The following is a 25593-nucleotide window of genomic DNA, read 5'->3' as shown; positions in this document are numbered from 1 at the left end:
AAGTCCGTTGCGAATGTCTGGAATGAATTCGAATAAATGTGCGAAGTGGTGGTGATGCCTTTGGCAACGATGCATCGTCCGAAATGTACCTACCGGGGGAGGGTGCTACTATGGTCTCCCAGCTCCTCTCCCTCGAGGACAAGTGACCATTTCGGAGGGCAGGAATGTTGCCCGAATGTGGGGTTTTGCGCGAAGGCAGGATGGGATGGCGCCGGCGTTTTCCGCCGGCCGTTAAATGGTTTAGAGAGGGTAGGTTGATGGCCCGTTGTGTCCGATAGTTGTGGACACGAAGGGCACCCTTAGGACGATCACTTGCGCATACTTATTTAAATTATTATGATTCTTCGTCCATAATCTTGTACCATCGGGGAGGGCGAGACTTCTTTCAGATGCCGCTCCAGACGGCAACGGTTGTCGATTCGTACGCCGGGCAAGTGCGCTCCATTGCATTGTTGCATATTTAATTGTTCACAGGCGCGCAGGGATGGAGGTTAGCGATAAATGTGCACGACACGATTTTTGCTCCTCGCGGGAATCCATGGAATCCTTTCGTCTGTGTGCGCACGTCCATATTCGTGGCACACAGTGGAGTCCTCGAGAAGCGGGCGATTTTTGTGTCTTCCTTTTTTGTTTCTGCCGCGGCCAAGTGCCGTACAGCAGCCCCACGGAGGGATTTCTTCAACCGTCGATTCGTGGCCGCCTGCTCTCGGAAACCCAACCCCCCCCCCCCCCCCCCCCCCCCGGTTAGCCTCTGTGTTTGGTTTCATTTGGTAATTCCTTCCAAGTGCTTGGCACTGGAGCCACGTTTCACTGACTTTTAATTATTCTAGTGTGTAGTTTAATTAATTTCAGGTCCCTTCCCGGCGGACCCAGAGTCCTCCTCGGTTTGCATGCCTTCAGGCCAGCCTTGCGAAAAGGGGAGCTGCGGATTGCGAAGGTGGTTTAGGATGGATTGGTGGAAGGGAACTGGACGATACATTGAACGGTGGTACAAAGTCAGTGACCAACGCCAATCTCCCCGCACATTCGCCGGGTGTTTCCTCTTGCTAGTGCTTGCTAGTGGGACGCACCGTGGTTAAATTGTTTTTCCGGGACGCTGGAGCATTTTTAAAGAGATACGGTGTAGTCTAATGTGTTGCAAACGACGACGAGAAGCTTTCCTGCAGACGTGTGAACAACGAGCAGGATATGTAAATCCAGAAGCCGATCCTTTCCAAGAAGTTCGTAATGAAGCAGCCAAGGGCTCCCAGGCAAAGCTTCACGAGAGTGCATATAACCCGGGTGCATTTAAGCTGGTGTAAAGTCGTTTAAAGCAGCTAATGGAGCTATATTGCGAGAAAGAGAGAGAGTTCTTCGAATCCCATTGGGACGGGAATGTTTTTGCAGCACACATACCCGCCGGCAATCTTTATGCTGAACACGTGAACTTTGACAGCACATCGAACGGGTCCGTTGGATGGAGTTGCTTCGGAATCCCGTTGCTGTTAATTGTTATTACTCCTGGGGGCGCACGTTAGTCGTTTGGCCGTGTTTGCTTATCAGTTGATTTTTATTAATTTAAGCAGTCGATGAAGACGACGGACCGACGGGTGGTCATGGCTTTTTCGGAAGGCACCCAACCGAGAGAGCGGTTCGGTTTGGGGATTGTATTTTGTTTTTTGTTGCTGACCAACGGAAACCTTATTAGGAAGGAAAATGCTTGCGAGGACGATCTGGGGACCGTGGTCCCAAATGTTGGTGGTGGATAAGGTTGTCTTCATTTTGACGACGGTACGAGGTAGACATGGTTTTTTGATGGGGGCTACACTAAATGAAACTAATTTTCCTCGTACTCGGTTCTGCTTCATGATCATGATAGTTTGTTTAATATCTTGGACTATCTCCATGAGGTTCTGGGCAGACATAGTATGCTCTCGAGGGGGCTTCATTATTGTCTTTACAACTGTTTAATTGATTCATTAGATAAGTTGTAGGGAAGTAAAAATGTGTTCTCTTCCCAATGAAATGAGCATAAGGATTATTGGGTATTGGATTTATCTATTTGGAAAACATTATTTATCTTAACGGAAAAAATGCTTAAAGTCTGAAATGAAACTGACCCTTCATAACAAAAAAAGTTTTAGGAACGAACCTTTGATAAATATTCTCCACACAAGCAAGAATTATTGCTTTCAACAAACGTCTGTGTCTATAACGAATTGAAAAAATGTAAATTCATTCCTCGTATCCCTGCTTAAACCTTCTGAGCAGCAAGTCATCCATTACAGGGTGTGACAGCGGTATCGATACACCCCTGTCCTGTCAACGGTTTAACGGTCGACGGTGCCTAACCGTTCTGGTAAATAATTTATCCATTTCAAAAGTGAAAAACTCATTCAACTTTATGCACGTGCACGTACACTGCATCGGAAAATTTACCACCCGATCCCGATCTTGATACCGTGCATTAAGCTAATCGAATTTCCCCGGAAGGTCCTGAGGATATGATCGCTCACCACAGATACGATCGTCGTCACCCGTGGTCTCTTCTTTCTCTGCCAGAACTATTGAGTTATCTCGTCTCGTTCCCTCCTGTGGTGTTTCCTGCACAGCAGACGAGCCCTTCCCGATTGAAGAGTAAATGTTTGTGGTAGGTCAGTTCGCTTGCGGTGTGCACACGTGACGGTTCAATTAATTAATGACAACGGCGCGCTGTGCTGTGCTCCTGGCTGGTACAGCTCTGCTGGTACACATTCTTCACACTTTTTTTAACCATCATATCCTGGGTTGCATGCTGGAAAGTCATGCTTGGTTTTTAATTGGAAGTTAACAGTGTGACGTTTTGTTTGCTTACGTTGCTTACGTTTCGATAACATTAATTGAGTGATGTCATTTTTGGAAATTAACAATAGCACGTTTTCGGTAAAACTGAACCTGGATTTTCATGAAATGTGATGAGATGTGTTAACACAGTTCCAAAGTGCCCTTAATGTTCGTTATTTGTGAAAAAGGTTTGAAAACAAATTTTAATTTTTATGTTTACAATCGCTCGTGCAATCGCAGCTGTGAAGCACTTGGCGTTGATTGCCGATGTTTATCGTTTGTATTTTGGAATTTCGCACGATTTTTTGCACACATCACCTTCTCACACCCTCTCTGGTCTAGCGTGCAATTTTGCCTACGATCGCATGTTTTATCGCGGTTCGAAATTAATCCTAGAACGCGCGCACCATGGTTCAATAGCCATAGGTTTTTCTATTTTTGGGCCATCCTCAAATTAACTTTCCTTTTACTCACACACACACGTGCACCAAAACACCGGCACAACGTACCACAACGTGCGTGTGCCTTCTTCGCATGTGAATTTCCGTACAAGATCAAGATGCGCGTGAGAGAGAAATTTATTTTTCACTTATATATATATAAATGTTCCACTTTCCAGCATCACAGCCGGTTCCTTCTCGTCGTAAATCTTACCACAGCCCTCGATTGAGAACGTTTGCCCCTATCTATCCACCGTTGTTGTTGATGGTGCATTTTATTTTATTTTCATTTGAATTTTCATTGGTTCGAGAATAATAAGAAGGGGTAAAAGAACGTCGGCCCCATATGCGTGTGCTGATGGGGAAAGTGTCGTTGCTCTCGTGCGTACCAAACATTAGAACGATGATTTAAGACACTACTTGCGGACCATTTCAGAGGGGGCCCTGTGTTAGCCAATTTTGGAATGTAGAAAGTATGCTTGACAGTTTACCCATTCCTTTCACCTTCGAGGTGCAGTATCCACTCCTCGCAGGCATTCTGAGCGGTGAGCAATGTAAACGGGAATGGCAGGGAAATGAAGCACTTGTTTGGAAGGTAGAATTCCTCCAATATTGGTACGATGTTCGAAGGCGCCGCCTATCTCCAAAGCAGGTTCGCGGTGGTCGTAAATGTCTTCCGCAGCATCAACAAAACCGGCGCAGTGCAATAACACAGCTGTCGAAAGCGGTTGTAGATCGACCGATTTTATGGCATGTTTCGCCGCTGGTCGCTTCTTCTGATCGTGCGACCAATTGGAGAGAGGTTATGCAGATGCGTCGAAGGAATGCTGTGTGCATTAAGGCTGGTCGTAATCGTTCTCGATCGACGCCCCGGGGACATGGGGCAGCACATATTTTTCCGGGATAAATTAGCATGGACTAATGGTGTTAATCCATGGGACGTGTGGCAAGAGTTATGCGCTATGATGAAGCAGAGCAATTTGCAATGGTTGTTTCAAGAGTGGTATTAGTCGTTTTGTCAGCTTGGTCGTTTGTGATTTGGTAATGAAATGTATCGAATGGCTTCATATGACTTTTGGTCCTAGGGAGATCTGAGTAGGACGTATAACTTTTGTTGGGAGTCAATTCAAAGTATTGTTTCATAGCATTTTGTTTATATTTAAAATAATAATTGGGTTTATTGGATATTTTTCGCAATTTATTTTGTTGTTTTCCACTATTATTTGTTATAATAATGATTTAAAGTCAATCGTACCAAGTATTTCTGTAGCAATTAGTTCCAATTAGCTACGTGCTTAAGTTAGCTCAAGAATCTTTTCACAACTATTAGCAGGGTAGTTTTAATTGATGTCCTATCTATCCTTCAATCAATCGCGTCAACTTACAGAAACTAGAGATAAAGTGCATAAATTTCCATCCATCTATACCGAATCAGTCCTCCCTTCCCATTGGCCTTCTCGTTCTTCCGGGCATCGTGGTTAAGTGATCAATGTTTTGAAAACCTGCTATCCATCACTAGCGGTTGAGCTCTCTCTCCCTGGTGTGACTTTTCTTTTGTCGCGACCCAGTGAACTCCGTAATCCTCCGCTCCACACTGCGTAGCAGCGTTACGAATGGAAAGAGGAAGCGTTACGCTTACGGGGAACTAGAACCTAGAACTGCAGTTAGCTCCATAAATCACGGTCGGAAAAAGGGCAATGGTGAGAAAATTAGTGCAAGGCATACAGACTGTTGCGCACGGGTTCGGTTGTTCAAAGAGCAACTTCGGTGTAAAAGGAGCAGCATCGGTTTTTAACGGCAGTGCCACGCCAACGCCGCCGCCGTCGCCTGCACTCGATGGATCGTTTTCACTCCAAATGGTGTAAGCAATGGGTTTTCATGCGGCAACAAATGGGTGGTTGTGTAGTGCGTACAACATGTGTATGTGTGCCGGTGTAGGGTGAGGTGTTGCTAGATGGAGGTCGGAAAAACTGCACTATCTTGGCCCGCATGCAAAGAAATGCATTTTTCCAAAAATAAACTCGCCTACCACCACCGCTTTCCTTTTGGAGGCGAGTACACAGAAGGCTTACGTTTAAAAGCAAACGGTCTTCCAAAGTCTGATATAGTTCTATCTGCTTTCCGCTTCAATGTTGTTCGAGCGTATTTTCTATCGATCCTGAAAAAGGGGCGAATGGTTTTCCATTTCAATGGGAAAGGGTCCTCCACGTCTCCAGGGTCACTCACCCCTACGGTCGATCGATGTGTGTACCCTTCTCATCACTCCTAAGGGTGATGTTTTTATTTTGACGTTTAGCTCGAAACATATTCATTTTCCGGGCTTTGGAACAATAAGTGGTGAAAATCCACGTGTTGCATTACTGCTCCCATTAGAAGATTTCCATAGATCTATCTTTTATTGGTTCTACTGGTTGGATTATTAAATGTTTTTTTAAATCTAGCTTCTATTGTGTTTACCAAATATTATAGTAGGTTTTCTTTGTTCTTGGTGTAGTTTAGTTTCCTATTTCATGTTTGTTTGTTTTCACTTTTATGTTGAAGTATCATATCAGTTAGTAGGTTTTTTTTAATTGTCATGTTTAATTTGTAATTTTTGTATAAAAAATCTAATCATTTCCATAATTTTCATGTTATTTTCTATTTTAATTTTAATTTAATTTTGTGTGTGTTTCAAGCATGTATTTTTGTATGTATATACAGGGGTTTTAAATGTAAATTTGCCAGTTACCTAAGGGGAAAAAATGGAGAAAAATTTATCATAAAGAACAATTTCTTTTTGAAGCAAGTACATCTTCTCATTCTATTTTTTAATGTTTTATTTAAATTTAAATGTTTTTAAATTTAAATTCACGTTTTGGTCGGGTTGAAAATTGTTGTTGCACTTGAAAATTGTTCACCTGTTAGTATACTAGAAAAATAAAATTTTCCCAAAGTTCCACGACTTGTTTTACTTTTTTTTGTATGTGCTACATAAAAAAAACGATTTACATATACAACAACATGTTAAATGCTGGTGATTTTTTTTCAAAAATAATGGTTATTACAAATAATTAAAACCATTACCAGGTTCCGTGAAATCATCGTGCAAGCCCTGCATATGCATTTCCCCAGGGAGTACAATGAAGCTGTTCTAGTTCAGTCGACCGTCGGTACCATTCTGATTCTATTCCACAGTTTTGTTTACAAACGTCTATCGGAGCAGTTGCAGACATTCCAGCCTACAAGCATCTGCATGAGAGTAATTTGAAGCACTTTATTACCGAGAATTAACTCCCATTACAACGGTCAAAGTCCGGAGAAATGTATGCCAACAAATTTTGTGTGCATACTATCGGTAGTACTGCAACTGACGTCTGGGGATAGTGAGTGTTGATATTTTTGGGAAAAATCTGGCCTTCCGGTGCATACGATGTGTTGGTGTGCGCAGTTGCGCGGTTGTGACACTGTTTTCACTGTCGTCTAACATTTTTCGTCTGCCACTTATTTGCTCCACCGTTTGGCCCACCTTCTAGTGCTTCCCTCGTTTGCGAGAGTAAAAAAAGTGAAAGGATGGTGGTGGCACTAGTAACGAATGGTTCTACTGACCTAAATTTATTACGAATTTTTCATCGCTCGTTCGACGACTTCCTGTGGCAGACGATTTTTACCGTTTGGATATGTGTAATTCTGCTTCCCCTTCGGATCAGTATGCACCTCCCGAGGCATTGAAGATATGCTCTTGTTACTGCATGTGTATTGCACGGAGATTTTAACTGACCAATAAAACACGCGCACAGCTGCCTCGGGCGGCGATTCATACATTTGAGGTTCAACTGATGTTTTGGTGGAAGTTTTTTCAGTCAGGTTTTCAGTTTGTATAAACAACTGACTGCTAAATGCAGAGCGACTGACATGGGGCAGACTCTAGTTACGGCCGGGGAACATCTTGACTGCAGCTGCATGCACCCCGAAGAGCAAAGAGAAAGAGCGAGAATGTGCGTAACGCACACTTGGCGTGGGATGCAGTTTACACATTTTCGTTTCCTTATTCGATCGTGGTCGTCCTCTGTTTGCATTAACTGCGACTTCTCCCGGGGAGACCGGTGGCGATGCGTACAACCATTGAGCAAACAGGTTTTCAGCTGGTTCGAAGAGTCCCGTCGATGTCCTTTGGGTGTTTGTCGTCCACACTGGCTGGGGGGCTGTGGATGCGCTCGCTTCTGCTAGAATTCATCCCAGGTTGGTCGGGTTTTTGACCTTACGTAGGACGTTGGCGATCGCACGGAAGGGCAAGAATTGTCTTGTTTTGCACTTGGACCCAAGTCAGGGTCTTGCAATCGAAACATGTCGTGCATGTCTGCTGACCATCTGCAGACAAGGGACACGGTAATAAAGAAATCATTCTGCGTCTAGTGTTGTGTTTACCGAAAAACCTCTCCAGCATGACGGATCTGTCGTCGGTGTTCGTCAGCTAATACAAACATGACGCTAATTGAGTTACACAAAGCCATAGCTCGACAGTTGCGCCAGACGTGTTCCGGGTAAAGTCAGAGGATTTTCCAAGAATGATGCGCTTTTCCTGCATCGAGCGTGCAGATAAATGTTAAAAATAATAAATCATACTACGCTTGCTTGCTCCCCGCCCAACCGTTAGTCGGTGGTGTACGCAATTTTTGTTTCAAGAATAAACTTTGAGCAACACTCCGTCCCAAGCCTTCCAAAGTCCAATCTTCTTCGGCTGACCTTGTGGTGATTCATCTGACATACGATCTTCAAAATCGTCTAGATTTTCGGAGCCGAGGTCCGAAAATAAACGTGAACAAATTTTAGCGAAATCAATCACCTAAGTAATGCATTTTGGTAAGGTTTAGGGTCGAAAATGAATCAGAGTCGGTAGAATGTCTAAGGATAGGTAGTATGACGGCGCCTCTTTTGGTTATTCAACGCGTTTCTTGGTGAAGTTCGGTTTTGTTTACGTTTTCCGGTTCACATTCCATTATCAGACAACCAAACGGCGCTGGTCCGAGCTGGTTTCTGGCCGATCTGTGTGTTTTTTTAGAGCGATATAAAACCCCAACACGAAGAAATCCGGTTTTTACATCACCTGCGGTTAATGTGTCTCATTCGCATGGTGGTTCGCTAGTGCCAACATGTTCCTTTTGATGGCCGGACCTTCGGTAGGTAGGATACGAAATCAGATCAATTCCCTCTCCAAAGCTGCAAAACAAAAAAGTCGTTCCGAGCGAACCTAATCCGTAGATGGCCGTTTGGTAAGAGACGTCACTAAACATTGCAGCAACATTGGCAACGAAAAGACTGATGCATCAAAGTTTGGTAGCCATTTCCGTTGGGAATTTGAACTGGCGTAGAAACAGAAAAAAAGAGATGGATGTCAATATATGAGCTCAGAACACCGAAAGCCTTTCCATTGTGTGCCTTATTTGGGTAGATTGTGCCCACTGTGCAGACATATATTTGCGATCCATGCACCATAGGTGTACAATTATACAGTTCAAAAGGACGGAACCGGCGTCTGGACCGGGTCAACGGAACAAACTATTCTGCAATCGCGATACGTTCATTGTGTTTGGTTTTCTTGTGCACCGCTCGGGAGTTTTGTTTTTTTGTTGTTGCAGTTTTTATGCATTTAAAACAGTTTTGAGTGAATCAAAATGCACTCATGGGTCAACAGACAGATACAGACATAATGGCACCCGAACCGCCGGTAACCATTGTCATTGTGTTTTATTGTGGATTTTGCTACTTGCTTATGCTGAGGGCGCCAGCAGATTCATCTAAGCGGATTGTTGATTTGAATCGTTTGAGATAGATTTTGTGTGACGTTTCCGGATTATAGATTTTTGCTTTCGTACCTTGTTCATGTTCTTACCCTCATTTAGGGCTGAACTTAGACATGGACTTTGATGGTGTACACATATTCAGATTCTGTATCCCGTAAAAGAATGGTCAATCAAGATAGTTTAAAATAAAATAGTTATAAATTATTGCAATTTTATTAGAAAGTGCTCTAATTCTAAAGCTTTTTTTCTCCATTGATCCCTATTACTACTTTTAAGCAGTGCAAGAAATTGACTTTTCACCTTCTTTTGCTTCTTTAGCTGCTTTGTAGCAGAGCTTATCACTCACATATAGAGGCTTTGGTTGTTTGCGATTTTGTAGAGGAGTATCTAGCCAGTTTTAACAGTGGGTTTAATTTGGCTATATTTTTCTAACATTCTGTAATTTCCACTTTCTGCAAAATATATTGCTATAACATTATATTGTAATAAAACATTTTGCTATTACATTAGGTGTCCTAGATTCTGTAAACGTCTCTATCTTTTCCGGGAAATTTGTATGGTACGGCTCAAAAGGCATTTAATAAAATAATTGTTCGTGATTCGCAATTTCTTTCGTGAAACGTGTATGTAGTGTTGTCCCGCCGAAGGCTCAGATTCAACTGTGTATTCTTGGTCAATTACAATTCAGTTCTTATTCCCTACTATAGTTCGTTTATATTTACTAGTTCACCTAACTTACTAATCCTTCATGCAAGTTTTAGGTTTCATGCAATTTGATATTTCATGCAAATCCTAACAATAATTTAAAAATGAATTTACCTAAATAGGGATTATCTTAACGTGTTTTTTTAAAGATTTTGAAGCAATTACAAGAGTGGAGAAAAATGTTTTCCGTGGTCGTTCGTATGATTTTATTGTATAAAGAAATTTTGAATGTATCCAAAACCTGCACCGTTAAATTGTGTTTAAAATTATGTTTTTGTTTCCAAAATGTGTGAGTAATTTTTCTTTATAACTTACTATAACATCAATTTGAGCTATTTCTTCTAGTATTTATTCTAAAAAGTAGGTGTTCTAATCCATTTGAATCATACTTTGTCTTGTTTGTAATTGAAACGAACTGTTTAATCGAAATTTTAACAACGTTTGATTGTGTGTGTGTGTTATACATTACTTAACTTAATCATACTGATTTTATAGCGCAACGTTGTAAAATTTTCCTTTCCCTAAATGATAATTCTTATCCAAATAGGTTCTCCGTCTTATGATTGTATTTAATTTGTGTTGTACTTAGTTTTCAAGTCAAATAAGATCATTTCAATTAATAATCACTTATTTATTTATTTATATTTATAGTTAGACGGCTTGGCGCCGTATTGACAACACCGCGTGTGTTGACGAATACAAGTACAAATAAATTAACAAGGCATTTCCTCCTTGTTATTCTGCCTTATCCCGGGCATGCTCGGTTGTCGGTGTGTGGTGATTGCAGTGTGGTATCATGTCTATTGTGGAGGTTGTGTTGATGGTTTGGTCCGGGTTAATAATCACTTATTAACTTAAAAAATTAATAACAACGTTTTGCTCTATAATTTTATTTTGAAATAGTACATACTATGAAACATGTATCAGCATAGCATACTATTAAAAATGATTTGTATCTCACGATCCTGCCAGGAGTCGAACCTGGAATCTTCTGATCCGTAGTCAGACGCGTTATCCATTGCGCCACAGGACCACATGTGCAGCGTGGCGCTCGTTCAGTCCCTGCCGCACTCTAATCGATTATGCTCGCGAGAGCCATGCGTGAGCATACTGCGCACCGACTTAACCTCACGAGAGGCGTGATTGCACAACAGAGACGCATTTGGTCGCATGTTGTCGCCCAAGAAGCTGATAGGCCTTATCATACTGTTTTGCTTCGTTTCCGGATGGTGCGGCTTTCTCGACAGTCTGATAGATGGTCTTAAAGAGGTTTGGTCGAGGTCATTACACTTTTCACCAGTGAATCAATGGTACTTATCATTGGATTGTTTCATTATACTTCTTAGAAAAATTTACTGCAATTTCTTACGGACAGTAATGCGTGCCGCTCGGCCTACTCACTATACAAATATCATAAATCAATCGATGAACTTCCTCGCTGAGACGATTTGTCATACTTTTATCACCCAAATAAACTGCGTGCCATGCTGTCATCTTCGTGTGTATTGTTGCACCATTGTACAATCGAAAGTCAGAATGTGGAACGAGTTGCACAAATATTTATGACAAACACGTCATTTGTTTGCATCAGGGAGACAGACTCGTCCGTCTTGTCACAGGTAAATCCCAACGCGTGTGGGACAAACAAAAAGGATTGATCCTTTGTACCAGAAGCGTTTCACTGAACAAAGCAACAAACCTCTGAATTGCAGCTATCCATTAACCTACACACTGACCTTCTATCTTGCAGTGCTGTTGGAAAGCGAAACCCCTTCGGTAGGAGCAAGGTTATTATTAGGCCATCTCTTGCTTGCCTGTACGTCTTCTCTTCTCGGCATGTTAATGCTAACAAGTCGCACGGATAATCGTCTGGTGATTATTGACCATGAAACTGCCTCCTGGGGGTGGCCAATTCGCATGCCACCTTCGAACTGCCCTTCATTTTTTGCCCATCATCGTCGTCATTGTGCCGTCCGTCGGTCGTGACTGATCTTGCTGCATCACATCGCGTCAATGCAATCATTAGCGGTGTCACGCCTCGTCACGGGTGTCTGAGCAGTTATGAGGAGGTGAACAGTGAGTTCTTGGTTGGGATAGTCTTTGTTTCCGATGGAAACCACCATTTGCTATAAAAGGATGAAGGCGAATATCATTCTGCACAAAACAGCAATCTAAACATTGCTGTTGACCTACACCTCGAAAAGAGGACACTAAAGAGAGAAACAAAGTAATATCTCTCTCGCACAGTAGGAGTTGCTGACTAGTTGACAGGATATACTAATTAAAGGAAGTATAATTTTAAATATCTACTTAGAGTTATTTCTTCATCTCTTGATATGATGCAGTTGGATAGTCAGTCCTCACAGCGGAGGAACGGTCCGGATGGGATTTGAACCAAGCAATTGAATAAACCTTAATTGGAATCTAAAATACTCGAAATACTTTCAAAGACTGGATTGGAACCATTGCAATTGCATGGTCAATACTAAATAGAAAATATGTATTCTCTCGATTCATTCGACACTTGTGACAAACGTGACACATTGGTAAATGAGAGTCCACGAAATAACACATTCCTGGGAGTATAAGGAGAACGAAGGGAAAACCTTGCCAAACGGATTACCCTGTCATGCTAATTCTGGTCGCGCGACATAGACAGGGAAAATGGTTCGTGTCACAACGCCAAGGTGGTGGTCAGCCCGGGGACGTACACGCGCCCGATGTCAGTACCGCAATGTGTTCCGGTAACGCACGGATGACAAAACACGGCCGCGTGTGTTTAAGAGCATGGCGCTATGTCTGTCAGCGAGTGTAGAAGAAGGACATTTAGATGAGGGCACGCTTACCCGCAGCATTCGACCGGGAAAGAAATGTGATAGAAAACGTTGGGACAAAGGTATTTCTAATTAGATCTTTGGCGTAAGGTATGGTTTTTTTTTGTCTGTAAACTGTAGCTTTGTGTATATTTAGCGCTTCAATGAATAAGCGAACCGATTTACCTTTGTGTCAATTAAGTCACTGCCGGTTACACCCAACTGCCACTAGGAAGCTATTATTGGTCGTGTTGTTTGAAGAAAATAAACCATTATTTATCCTAATATTTGCTCGGAAGGTTGACTTGATGAATGCAATACTAATTTAATGGTTCTCTCGAATTGGCGCTACATACAGCAGACACGTCACACCGGTTTTGTTTGTTAGTCTCTTTTCGAAACCAAAATTTTAAAAAAGGAAAACAACGGTTTCTTACTCATGCGTATCGTGTTACGGTGTATATAGGCCGGTTCGTTTGCGTACGCAACCAGTCACGATGTTAGGTAGCATTTTGTGTGTGGATAGTTGTTTAGTTTATGCGCCCGGTGGTGATGCTGCCGACCAGTCATTGGGACGTTTGGTCAGAGTCATTAACATTTTATTGCGACCGAATGGCAGGCGGGACAGTAGCCGTCCGGAAGTTCAATTTAATCGTCCAAGTGCTAATAGTGAAGCGCGGGGTTGGGTTGAATGCCCGGTTGTTATTTGATGAAGATCGATTTGAGTGTGAAGGGAGTCAAATGATTAGCTTGCGATTCATTCAGGAGGAGACGATTTTATTGCTATCGTGAGAAACGTTTGACTGTTGAAAGTGTTGAAACAATATTTTTGAGTTTATTTTGTATGAACCGTGTTGAAATGCGGGGAAATTAAGTCAATTGAGACATATTGCAATTTAAAAAAAATGCATTTCTTTTTACTATCAAGCTTTTGAGGTCATAAATAAGATGTCATATATTGATGGTCTTGTTGAAAGGACGGTTCGTTTGCACCTCTCTTCTGGAACTAGCTCTTAATTGTTTTTTTTTTTGTTTTTTGGAGTCGTCCAGAAACATTTCCGCTTTTTCGATAATTTTGTCCATCTCTACAAAGAACTATTATTTATCTATTTTCTACCCCAGTAAACGCCATCATTCAGTAGCTCAGTAGTTCCAGTTTAGTGCTAGACCAAATTCAGGTGTCCAAACTAGCAATAAATTAGTGAATTAGGAGTGCAGCAAAAGTTTTGCTCTTAATAATGTCTCCTCTTCTACCACTGTAATGAAGTACATCTCGCAAGACCAATTTACTGTCACAATCAGTGTGTGTTACACGAGCTGTTTGGTAAATCAGATCCACAGCGAAAAAGCTCATCCTTCAAAAAACCAATGCAATATTTTTATCTCCCCGCTCCCCATGCACGAGTTGCGGTAGGTCTCTCGCAAGGGAATTGTCCCGTGCACGGAAAGGAACCTCTGTTAACATAACACACTGACACTGAGCAATATCTTTTTATCCTGTCTTACTGGGATTTTCTCCGGTTTTTGCTTTTGTTTTTGCTATTTTGCCCGCTGGAACGGATAGAATGGTGGAGTCGCAGATTTATGATATTTTCCATTTCCCAGTGCGATTTCTCGCTATCAGCGCTAACCGAATGTCTTGGCAGGTTGGCAAAGGGGGGCTGGAACACATCCGGATGGATGGATTGCTGCTGCGCGGGATAGTGTGAAGATGACATCGTTAGCTAAATGTCAAATGCCCGGTGGGACGGTTTGTGAAGAAAGGGGCACGAATAGTGGGAGGTATTGGTAGGTAATTTATGATATCATTTTACAGTACGCTTCCCACGGGCGGCTCGCATATTAACACTTTGCCCCCTCCCGTAATGGTCGGTCGTAAACATAAAAGCTCCACATATACGCAGGACGCGAGACACACGTGAAACGTAAACTGCAGATTGGATTTCTCCTCGCAATTGTTTTTCTTTTGCTGTTGTTCATCAACGGACGCGTGGAGCGTTGTTTGGTTTGACGAGAAAAACGATCGGTTTCTGTGTGCGAAACATGAAAGCGAAAAGTATAGGTGTGTTTGTGCATATGAACACATGTTGGGTTCAGGATAGTTTTGCTGGAACCAGCATTCCCGGTGGGTGTAAACGTCTCGTTACAGCGGAAGGGGTTCCGTTTGGGTTTGTTTGTTTATGGCTTGCTCATTCCTGTTGCCGCTATTTTGAATCGGTGTCAAATATCGCAAAAGTTTCCTTGAATTGTTGTTGTGAGGAGAGAATTATCGCAGCTGCTCAATTGCATGCGAATGCATCCCAAGCAACGGTGAAGGTCGTTTCCATCCGTCAGTCAAAGTTTTGTTGTCCTTGTCCACCAGGTCCAACTAAAACCTGTCTGAAGTGTCTGGATCCATCTCCAGATGGTGTCTAATGGGCGGCACGATTTTGTTTGCCTCATATTTCCTTCGCTCATTTATTTGCTCGGAAAGCATTAGCTCTCGATATGGTAGTGGTGTGGAATCCATCATCCGTGGATCAAACTTTTGTCCGGAGTTGTGCCGAGCGATTCCGTTGTGGGATGATTTTCTTTTCCCATAAGTCATGCGACTTTGCGTCAAAGTTGGCGATTCTCGAAATTGGGTTTATTGTACGCCACTGGCGTCGCGTGGTTCGGATGCGAGAGATCTGGAGGACGGGGGCAACATAATTTATGTGTCTTCGATGCTGTCCAAGTGCTCATAATGATTTGTGGAAGGTGTTAGTAGACCGATGAAGGAGCCCCCCCTTCCCCCCACACTCCATAAGCTGGACATTCTCACACACGAGGGCGCTTTCTCATCGTGGATGGTGCTGAAGTAATGGCACAATCGCCATAATTCATCGGCACAGTTGTGCCGATCTTCCCTGTGCTTGGGAAACACTCTGTACGTTAGGGCTGGGTGTGTATTGAATTAGTTGCATATTGTTCGAGAAGTGGCGTGGTTCATGCATTAAACATCTGTGGAACCCGTTGCACACCGCTGCATATGCTGCTGTGGACACTGCAGCCCCCCATACGGATCGTTCCAGCAGTGTTATCGTCGTTAATGTCCACTGCTGAGTAAGCGTGTCCTTTTGAAGAGTTTTCAGTGAGAATGAATATTGATGGTGGTGAATAGTAGACAATGTGTTCGTCTCATATGTTAGTGCGAAGACGCGTTCGGAGTGTTCATAAATAAGTGACAAATGTTTCGGATGTGGTCCAGCATAAATGACCACCAGCGCAGTCTTTTTACGGTGGTGGTGGCGTTCATATGCAGTCTGATGAGCATAATTAGTCCTGAGATAAATGTGGCTGCAAGCCATTTGATTCAAAATATATTTGAAGTAAAAGTAAATGCAAATGATTTCTTCTTGCAAATTTTTTTGTAAATTTTGTTTTAATTTTGATTAATCAAATTTCCACGAATCCCTCCCGAACGTGGCTCATGATCGACCTCTCAGGTCATGCTCCCCATTACTGGAATTATTGATACCACTTATCTGGCTCTACAAACTCATCTAGCTATCTACCTTATCTACCAGCTTATCTACCAGTCTACAAACTCATCTAGCTTACTAGTCTACGGGGACGACATCGGATGGGATTTAGAATCTTTGAAGAGAGAATTTTGAAGATTTGAAGATTTAGGGTCACTAGAAAGGAATATATGAATTCCTCGAGAAAGAGAGCCAAAGTAATTTATTTGCCCAAGTCAAACCAGTGGACTTAATATATTTTTGATTCGAGTTTTCACGCAAAATATCTCAGTTGTCTCTCGGGTGTTCAGTGTTATAATATTTCAAGATGATAATTATTGAGATCTTATTCCTAGACTTAACACGCATACAGATCTTGCTGAGGGACAGTCTTAGGCATCAGCATAATTCGGCCTATTCACCCTAAAAAATCCATCCATATTATCCAATAAAAAAAATGCCACTTCGTAAAAATAGACACCCCCCAAAGTGATTCCTGCACTCCCTGCATCCATCAGTTACGTGCCGTTAGACGACACCATCTCCTACACTATCTTAATTATCATGTCAACAGCACGATGCCGCAGAATAGCCAGCAATTAGCCAGCGATCTTGTCAAACAACCGCGTTTCTCGCGCGCGATTTTCTTCGTCTTTTTTCTTTGCCGTGCGAGCGATGATGATGGTGTTCGTTGATAATCTCTGATCTCTTGTTGGCGCCTTGTCATGTGGTCGATGGGTGCGGAAAGCGAAACAAAGCGAGACAGCAATGACCCACCTACGCACCCGGAGGCCTGGGAGACAATTCCCCAGAATGGATCTTTGGGGGTTTTATCGGCTGGGTTGTTATGTCACCTTTCGATGCACTCGTTGCAAAGAACGAAGATAAATGAGCGGTCGAAGTCGAAACATCGACATCTTCGGTGACACACCTACGATGGGCAGACAGTGTGCTCCCGGGAGGGGGGGGGGGGGGGGGGGGAGGCTGTGATGTATTTTAAATGTAACCGTATGTGAAGCCGGTCCTCCGCCACCAGCAACATGTCGAGCATCTCATCTTCCAATCGTATGGCAGGCTTCCCGGGAACAGATCTGTCAGTTGGCGCTTCTCGGAACAATACGAGACGATGAATTATTTCTTTTGGAGGCATTTTTCCAACAATAATAATCAATCTGCTTGTTAGTCACGGACTAGCACGGGAAGCAGGGGATGGGCATGGATGTAGGATGTTAGGCGAAGCAGACAACAAACAGAATCGGAAATATTCTTCTGCGTGTAGTGTGGTGCGCATCCCAAAAACAGTACACGTCTCGATGCAAGACCGGATGTTACGCATAAAACATAAATGAATTAATGATGGATTGGAATCCTCCTACACGTGGGTCTTCTCTTTATTGTATGCACGTATATATGTGTGCGTGTAATTATTTTCTTCTATGTTTCTTTTAGGTTTGTTTCCTAGGCGTTCCCCTGTCTTTATCGTACGATTTTCATTATCGTTGAACTCTTTTGGCGACAGAGTCATCAAGATTATTCTTTTAATTTATTATTTTTATTTGTAACTCTTTTGAATTTTAATCAAATTTGAAACTTTTTTGATTATCTTCCCAATTTTTTTGCTATCCTCAATTAAATGCGAATGTTACAACCAAATCATGTTGACGATATCCTCTTCCCTATTTACTCTGTTTTATTCATACTGGCTGTCAGATTCCATGTTTGCAACATGGATAAGAAACACAAACGCCAAACATAAGACTCTTTTTGTTGTTTTTCCTCTTCTCCTCATCCAAACACTACTCATTTGGATATTTCCGTCCAAAGAGCATCCTCTTCGTGGTTGCGTGCGCGTGTGGTGGTGGCTGCAAAATGTTTCTTCCGAGTCAACAATCTTTCTGTTATTCTGTTGCGTATTTTCGGTTTCGAGAATCGGCAGCGTGGTGTGTGTGTGTAACAGTGTTTGAGGAGATTTTTCTTGCTGTGTTTAAACTCTCATGCTCTTCCCCCCTTTGCTGTTGTGGTAGTTAACGGGCTCGACCGGATTGCCCTGTCGAGACGGGCGTAATCCATCAAAACACAGCACTGTGGCGAGAGGCGGCAGACTTGTCAGACTTGCCAAGGCACATACAATAGATCGCGTGTGATTTAGAGCCATATATGCGTACGGTCGTCGTCGTTTTGGTGGTTTTATTTTATTTCGGAGCGTTCTTTTCGGATCTTTATTCATCCGCCGTTCGAGGTTGGTTCGGTGGTTACGATAAAGCTGGCACGTGCGATAGGCAGAAGACACCGGTATCTTTCATCGTACAGGCGTTGATCGTTTGTCTGCTGAGTTAGGGAAGAATAATGCCAGCTCATTGCATTTGCATGCCGTCTGAGAGGATGAGACACAAGAAATCAGACGAAAACTGCAAAGCGTGAGCCGGGAAGATCCACATTGAAAATCAAATTGTATTGTATTGTTTACATTTTTAGATTTAGATTCTTTTTCATTCCTGAGTGGTGCTGGTAGGTAATACCTCTTTACAAACCATAATAGATTGTTTGATTATTTATCAAACCATTAACTATGTTTCTGTGCAACTCATTCGCTCTTGCATTCACAGCTGAATGCTGTGCTACACATTGGTCGCTGTTTATTTATTTTTCTGCAAGTCCTTGTCCCGATCGTGCAAACAACTTTGAAAGATCACACATTTGCTAACCATGAGGAAGAATTCTTGTCTTGTGGCTGTGTGTGTGTTCTCTGTTCGCATCCATCAAAAGGCTTTCTGAGATCATCAAACGAACGACTGAGCCATTAACCAGCGAGCCGAAAAACGGTCGGCTACAGCAGGAAGGAAACCATAAAGAAATGGGATCACTTTCATTCCACTTACCATACGCACCGATATAGTTGTTGTGAGTCATCGTTGAGATGAGGGGATCCGACATGTCTGATCCTCACGCACGTTGAGCCCAACACAAATGACGTCAGTTTCGGTGCTTATCGCTCGTAGAAGATCATAAAATTGGATGAAATTGGAAATGATCTAATCATTTGTCCTATTCCAAATATTTGACACATGTTTTGGCACTGAAACAAACAAAAAATAGAGAAGAATTGTTCCTGCGACTCGGTAAGTCTGGAAGCTTATTGGGAATGATCAGCTTCCGGTCCAGTTGAGCGAGGATTAGATCTTTGTTATGTGCATTGAATTGTCACCATTCCCTTCAAGGAATTGCTCAGAAGGAATGGTAAAGGCGATAAATGCACGAGATTCGAACTGTGTTGACAATGGGGCTGGGAACACTCAACGGATGCTGACTGTGAGGAAAAGCACCTTAAGTGCCTCATCTCCGGAGATCTTCTCGTGGAACTGATGCCCACTGAGGTCCAGTATGTTGTATCCATCGAATGCTTCAGATGTCAATTGAAAAGCAATAGAGCACTCGAGGTGCTAAATGGTCCATTCCTTATTCGGCTATAAATAGCTGCAACTTAAATGCTGATGGTGGGGTGAACTGCATCCATTTCTGAGTGATAAAAAAGATGAAATGTTCGTGAATCGGTATAACCGTGCCCCGAGACTTGAACTTCCGCTGCACAGTCGCTTGCCGTACGGAGATGTTTCTATTATCTTGCAATCTTTTAAAGCCTGGCAAAGGTAGATAGATCTTGGCGAGGTGATAAATGTACTCGATTGCTGCGCATGATACCGTGACGAGATGACACGATGACACGAGATTGATTCGATTCCCATTCAGCAGCAGCGTCGTTGAAGGTGACAAAATCAATCGACGACGACGACGACGACGGTCGTACTGGATTTGCTAGACGTCAGTGCGGAAACAGCGAGCTACCCACCTAAAATCAGCAGCTCCATCGCGAGTAGCGAGTGGATGAAAAACGCGATTGCTGTTTAATTGAATTTCCCAAACTAATTAACCGCCTGCGCGCAGTGACGATAAATTGAATTACCTTAGCGCGACTCGATTCTAGGTGCCAGGCCTTGGTGGATCGTTGAAAACGCTCCACGCTCACGGGGAAATCTGTCAACGTGGGTAGGATGGGGTGCCACCGTAAGTGGCGTGTGGGATGGGATGGCTCTGTTCGTGTGGCTCTGGCTGAACTTTGACAGCCTCGCACCACACGCGATGAACTTAATCAAAGCACTAAAGTTGAATTCAATAATTTCAATTGATCAATTTCCTGTCGTTGATTACGATCATAAAATATTGACATGACGTTTTGATGCTGAAAAGCGGTCGCAACGTTCGATTTCGGAGGATACTTTTGGTGCATGCTTTCGCGCGTGTGTGTGTAAGTGGGATAAGTCATAAACATGGTAGCTGTAGCGAGAAAATTATTAGCTATGCCATTCATTGGGGAAAGGTTTTCAATAAGGTTCGAGGGAAATAATAAGAGCTGTTGATGTTCATATCGCATGCAAAAGGCATGCTTTACCAATGTTTGTCACCGAAGAATCTGAAGAATAACTCTATTTTAGTAAAATTATTTTTCAAAAAGTATCTCTGTTCTCGTTATTACTAGTTTTCTTTGATAAAAACTCTTGCGTATGTCAAGAACAATATCTACGGCACCTTTCAGTAACTAAAATATATATCGGCCCTACACTCTGGCTTGCTTCAGCTTTGAATCGAATTAAATTTTCCACAATCAATCAAACGTCAACCTTATCATTCAATTACAGCGACCGTGTGTGGAAGCAAATCTTCTTAACAAGGCTTTATAACTAATACACGCGAGCCCCGTCCAGTAGCCCGAAGGTTATGGAAATCGGACAGTCGAATTGTCACTTTTGCAAACCGATCATTTTTCATGGTCAAAATAAGCAAACACACAAGACCACTTCGGTGTGGAACGGGAAAATGGTTAGAGAAAAGCCCCCCCCCCCCTCTTCCCTTTCTCCCCACGATACTGTCCTTGAACATCCTTGACGGGAAAGCATGGGCAGAACTGTTCACTGCCCCGTTGGCAAAATCCAAACTTCAGGTCACCACCGAATGATTGACAAGAGTTTGTAGTTCATCGAGATACGAGCAACAGCAGCGTGGTGTCCGCGGGCTGTTTGGGTTTGGGTTTGGCTTATTTTTACACGTGCGTAACCAATATTTTGGTAACATCACCATCACTGGTCACGGTAGCCCAACGAAGACCCAGCATAATATTGGTGTGCAAAGTTTTGTGCGTATTTGTTGTGCCCACACGTTTGCATACTACGTTTGGGGATCGAATTTTGCAAGGCTAGTAGGGAAAAAATATCATTCACCACAATGGTGGAGAACAAGCGGAACTGGAAAACTGGAGCAGAGGATCCCCCGGCTCCCGCGGTTTCGCGATGTACGAGCATGGGTGTGATGGTTGGCCACCCATCGCGATAGGAACGTTATTTATGACCACGCGAGACGACTAGCCCGAACGCTTCAGGATGCATACGAAGGTAAGGGAGGTGATGCTAGTGGACAGCAACTCCGGCGGTGGTTGACGCTTTATGACATAAATAAATATGGTTTTGAAAAATGATGATACTTACCGCAAACGAACTTGCTGTGGCAAGGATACACACTGGCGCGGGATGGGTTCTCGGGAAGGGCGCAAGTAAATTATGTATGCAGCGCGCGCGTGGCCTCGGGTGCGAAGTGGGAAAGAATATGCTCAATTTTTGCGTACCATAGTATATTCGTTTTTTTTTGTGTGTGTGTGTGTATTATATATTGTCCGCGAAACGGACATGTTTGGAAAGCAAGCCTACATGTTCGATGATTTCGAAATGATTCGTTTGTTCGCTAATGCGTTAGTTTTGTTGTCGGTTAGAGAATGTTGTATGTTGAGTGACTTTGTAGAATTGTGAGATGCAGATTTGTTTTCCTTGCTCGCATTGTTAGTCCTAATAATTGCATTCTCTTCACAACTCAGAAACAATGTATAACAAATTTGTGTATTTGTCTGTTAGGAAACCGCAAATTGTGATCAAACTCTCAAACAAACCTTGCCTAATCACATGTCGATTGGATCGATTGTATGGCTTCGAGTTAGAGAAAACAAACACTCGTCAAGTCGCGACCGCCCTAGTTGTCTAATTGTTGATTTCGACTCGAAGGTATATTATGAAACATATGGACAAAAGCAATTGCAGCTTCAACCAATTTCATTTAACTCGTGACTAATTTTGAAATTTTAATACAATGCTTTCGAAGTCATATCCCATCCAGACCGCCTCCCCGTACGTAAGAAGGCTACGGGTAAAATCAAGTCATAGAAAGCCAGAAATGGCAGGCCGAGATCTCTCGAGGTTGTAAATGCCTAGGAAGAAGAAGATTCGAATTCAGAACTGCCAACAGCATAAAAAGCACGAATTATTTTAATCCCATTGGATCTGTTCCAGCCAAATTTCCAGCCAAATGTGTTTTACAATTCCATACGCATCAAATCCAACTCCGCATGTTTATTCGTACGTACCTTTTCTAATAAGAAATTATATTAGAGGCATTCTTTTATTCGGTATAATGTAATTAATGCTGAATCCATTTTTTTGTTTTAACAATAATTGATTATTATAATTGACTGATTGAAAACGTTACATTGTCTGCAAATCTATTTTAAGACACTCAACTCATACTCAAATAAACGGGCAGCGCTGATGGAGACGGGTTGTTGATTCTTCAGACATCTTTTCCGTAGCTCTGGGCTGACGGCAGAAATTTTATCAAAATAGGGGTTTTGTTTGACATTCGTAATGCGAACATTAGCGTAAAAGCTTAAGTAAAGTTTCAAGCTCTCTGCACTGTCTCATTGATAGCCAGATTGACAACCATAGTACCGATTTCTCGATTTTGAAAGCTTTTATCAAACACTTGAGCATGTTAACTAGTGGACTCATACTTGCTACATGAATGAACTATTAGTATCATTTCAGTAAAGATGGATTAAATCTTCCACTCATTCAAATGAATAGTGCTCGCAACATCTATTGATATATTCCTTCATTTTTCTTTTCAGGTACGTAGCAGCTATTTCCCCGGAACCGGTGGATTCGGTATAAGCGTCTAGGTCCATATCAAACATTTACAGTAAGCTAGTGAAAGTAATTGATCTAGGAAATAATTTATCAATAGTTGTGAGTATCTGAATCATTGTTCGTATCAGTTTTCATCTTAATTTATTCACCAACAACCAACAGAATCAATTAGGGAAAGCTCTTAAGTAGCAAGGTACGCTATTGTACGATATACATTTCAAGCCTTGAGTGGGTCCGATATCGCATCCAATTTGCAGAATCTATTTCGATGCTTGTATACGATAAGAATTTCCTTGCGTGGGGTCGGTCGAATGATGATTAGGATCGGGTTGCTGCTGTGATGAGAGATGGGTTGATGAGATACGATCGATGCTGCCGGATAGATAACATCAGCTTTGGTCATTTGAGTTGGTGATGTTTCACATTCGTTGTCACTAATAATTTCCCATTCAATCGCATCAGCAACCGTGCCACTATGCAGTTCGAGCCTCACCATAGCGGCTACAGAGTGGTGCGTAAATTGTAAGCTCTCACAGCTTGTTGTACTGGACCTTCTAGAAGCTCTCAAAGGATTCGCCATAGTTGTGATACAAGTTTTTTCTCCAAGATGATACTTATTGTTTCTATTGTTTTGTCATCTTAAACTGTTTAAAAAATTTAAAGTTTTTTGAAATTTAAAATTGAAATTAAAAACTTTTTCCAAAAATTTTGTCGTCCACACAAATTTTGTGTGGATCTATTTTTGGCTCTTGCAGACCATCCCCACTCTAAGTGAACACTTCGATCATATTTATCCCCTAACGGTTGGTTGTTGACTTTGCTCGGAAAGCTCTAATTGTGGGCAAGCAATGAACCCATTCAACACCGGTTATCACGGTTCGCTGACGGTCGGTCGGCGCAGAGAAGACGCTGCTGCTGTTTCTGGTGGTTTTGCTGTTTAGAAATCAAATCACAGCCACCACTCCGATAAGGTGACATGATAGTAGCAACGGTTTCGTGCCCGGGATGCTCCAAATTTGAACCTATCACGCACCATAGCGTGCCTATGATGTACCATCCATTAACCGTATGAACCTCCTTCATTGAAGGTTCGAATCTAGGGGTTCTCTCACACCTAGCGCTGGTTTTAGACAAGCATTGCAATAAATTCGTCACATCTAAGCGATGAGCTTTCGGTGGTTGAGCAAAACCAACCATCGAATCATGGTCGCCTGGATCCTCACAATTGCATACAGCAGCAGGGATAGATGACCGGGGCTCGTTTCTCCCGTGGCGTTCAGTGTGTGTTTCCCGGTGCGGAAATGGAGCCCTATCCGCACAAACCAGAGCAGCGTTTTTTTCCACGTGCTACTAGCGTTTGTGCGGTTATTTTGAGCTTGTTTGCTGTTGTGTTCTAGTGGGTAGCTAATACGCGTTGTGTTACATGGATGCGTGTTTAGTGGTAATTTTTAATCAGCACTCGCCCCGAAATAAAGGACAGTTGCTGTGGCAGCAGCATACGCCTAATGCGTCTGGCATGCTTATTTGTTTCGAAAAATGGTGCCATTTTCAGAAAATTGCTTGCAGCCATTTGTGTATGGGTCAGTAGGAACTGGATTAACATTTTCGCAAAAACGCATCCTCCCCAACTCCAGCTTCTGCTGCGGCGCCCGCTTGGTTGTATGAGCGGGAACAGGTCAGCCTGTTGTTGTATTAATTAGTTTATGTAACGATCGTAAAACCTAATCCCAAACCATCACCACGCTGATACGTGCAGCATCCCCAATTCGATGTTTGGCATTTCCGCTAACAGGACCCCAGCCACCGTTTTCGTTTTTACATTTGCAATATTGCAACGGAACAGCACCACGTACAAGCTTCGTTTGGTGATGTTGGCCGTAGCGGATGGAGGATGTAACGGTGGAAACGGTGGTGAGTAGAGTTTATTTACCATATCCTAGCACCATTTTGCAGTGGTCAACTGCTGGACTGCCCACAGTCTGGACGGTTCGTGGATAAGCTGGGGATGGTCCAAACCAGTGGATGAACAAAGTGCATACTTAGAGAAACGCTAGAACTAATTGAATCCTGACCGCAAAAAAGCGTTGTGGGCATGGAAAGTTTACAGATTTCCCGAGACGAAAGACCGTTGTGGTAACCGGGGCAAAGGATAATCGGAAAGCGAAGGAAGGAAACGGTAGGGGTCGGGTGGGGTTCGCCGAAGTGACCATTTAGAGCGGTATCATCTTTCCCCGCTGCGTTTGTACCAGTCACAAATTGATGCACTTCACTGAGGGGATTCACATCCCTATGCACTTGATGAAAACAAAACTAAAAACCATCAACAACGACAGCAACAGAAAATATATCAGGCTGTTTGGAGGGCTTCGTGCTGGAACAAAAAACAACATTACAGCCCTCCCCCGGATGTCCGGGACGAGACGAACAGACGACGATGCTTCAACACAATTCACCAGCAAATGGAAATCATAATCTCTTCTGGGACCGGCTGGTGATGGAATACTTTTCGCCAGTTGCAGGCAAACTTTATGATTTAGTTAGTTTTTATT

The 25593-nt window shown here is 42.8% G+C and overlaps 1 protein-coding gene and 1 non-coding gene across 3 annotated transcripts in view; one reads left to right on the top strand and one right to left on the bottom strand.

Annotated features, from left to right (window-relative positions):
- Positions 1-25593, top strand: part of LOC118505273 (matrix metalloproteinase-2) — a 288477-nt gene that overhangs the window by 28137 nt on the left and 234747 nt on the right. The gene's annotated exons all lie outside the window — the stretch shown is intronic.
- On the bottom strand, positions 10688-10760 carry Trnar-acg. The gene has a single exon. It is a non-coding gene; the product is annotated as a tRNA-Arg (tRNA).

Source organism: Anopheles stephensi, chromosome 2, assembly GCF_013141755.1.
Source record: "Anopheles stephensi strain Indian chromosome 2, UCI_ANSTEP_V1.0, whole genome shotgun sequence".
NCBI lineage: Eukaryota > Metazoa > Arthropoda > Insecta > Diptera > Culicidae > Anopheles > Anopheles stephensi.
Note: the sequence above shows the minus strand (reverse complement) of the source record. Positions and strands in the feature narration are given on the sequence as shown.